Here is a 1,722-nt window from a genome sequence, read left to right as displayed (position 1 = left end):
TGTGATAATTTGTACTGTTTCCCAGGTTGGTGTTAGTGATGTCATTGGATTGCAGCATGAGTGAAAAAGTAGAGTTTCAGGATGTCAGGATTATACCTGATCTTTGAGCATCCTAAGTGGATTTTAAAGAAAAGGAAGATGTTGTCAAGGGCACACAGTGCTGGAAACATGAATATGAAGCTCATTTACCAACATATGCAGCTACTTTTAGGTTATGTGATAGATTTAAGGCTGAACTCATTTATGAAAGGAGGGGACCAGTGAGAGAAAGTGTCGATAACTCAATACTTGTTAGTCCAGGGGTCACCATTCTCAACAGTCTGTGGAAATGAATCGTGAACATTTTGAGCATTTGCCTCTGAATACGTGCTGCAATATTATAACATAATTTTAATTTCAAGTCAAAGCACATAATTTTCTCTACTTATTCCACTCATAAACCTTTATAGGAAAAGCCAAGCTGTAACCAAGAAAAAGCACGTGCCAACTCCACCTGAACCAACAGATGGAACTAGTGATTATGTACACTCATTTTAGCATTACTCAGCATCAGCATTATCTCTTAATCTTTGGTGTGTTTCCTGGGTTTGTGCTTGGTTTTGAGGTGTTTTACAAACACTGCTAACCCTGCTATGCCTCATCAATGTTAAAGTCTAAGTTAGAAAGTGTGGTTTTCTAAATAGGTCATAAAAAATGGTGAATGGTCTTGCAAATATGGGATGAATTTTTCCCCAAAAGAAATCCGTTCTAAAGAACAAAGATCCAATTATGCAACCTGCAAAAATGTGTCATTGACATTAATCATCAAGAGAAGAGGGGGATTGCCCTGGTGGCACAGTGGATAAGAATCTGCCTGCCAAAGTAGGGGACACAGGTTCGATCCCTGGTCTGGGAAGATTCCACATGCTGCAGAGTAACTAAGCCTGTGCACCATGACTGCTGAGCCCGTCCATGCTCTAGAGCCCTCAAGCCGCAACTTCTGGGCCCATGTGGTGCAACTGCTGAAGCCCATGTGCCTAGAGCCTCTGCTCCACAACAAGAGAAGCCACTGCAGCGAGAAGGCCATGCACTACAGTGAAGAGTAGGCCCTTCACCCATTTGCTGCAACCGGAGAAAGTCTGTGCAAAGCAACAAAGACCCAGAACAGCCCTAAATAAATAAATGCAATTAATTTTTAAAAGCGGCCCAAGACAGAGAGAATTTTTTAAAAGAGAGAGAGAAAAGGAAAAGTGGGCACGTCCCTGGTGGTCCAGTGGCTAAGACTCTGCACTCCCAAGGCAGAGGGCCTGGGTTCGATCCCTGGTCAGGGAACTAGATCCCACATACCACAGCTAAAGAGTGAAGATACCATGTGTTGCAACTAAGACTCAGCACAGCCAAATAATAAAATAGATATTTGTTAAAAAGAGAGGAGGAAAACTGATTGTTAAGTGCCTCTAATACGTATTAGTTTGATATTCACTAGTAAAACTTAGGGACAAAGCTTAGTGAAGGTACTATGTGGAAACTTTAGTCACCTGACTCTGGGCGTTTCATATATCAAGGCCCTTCCTACAGAGCCAGCATCCAAGTGAGTAACTAGGTGGATGTGGGTGGCTGTGAGGTTTTCCCACTGACACCAAGATATTTAGGAAGGAGATTTTCTTCTGCTGAGAATGTCAACAGTAGTGCCAATAAAATGTTACCTGCCTATCTATTCATGATATTACTAGATGAGATCCT

At 42.0% G+C, this 1,722-nt stretch overlaps 1 non-coding gene across 1 annotated transcript; it reads left to right on the top strand.

Moving 5' to 3' along the window:
• Positions 1-1,238: 1,238 nt before the first annotated feature.
• TRNAG-CCC lies at positions 1,239-1,311 on the top strand. The gene has a single exon. It is a non-coding gene; the product is annotated as a tRNA-Gly (tRNA).
• The last annotated feature ends 411 nt before the right edge of the window (positions 1,312-1,722 follow it).

Source organism: Oryx dammah, unplaced genomic scaffold (genome assembly GCF_014754425.2).
Source record: "Oryx dammah isolate SB20612 unplaced genomic scaffold, SCBI_Odam_1.1 HiC_scaffold_2, whole genome shotgun sequence".
NCBI lineage: Eukaryota > Metazoa > Chordata > Mammalia > Artiodactyla > Bovidae > Oryx > Oryx dammah.
This window is presented reverse-complemented; position numbering and strand designations above follow the sequence as displayed.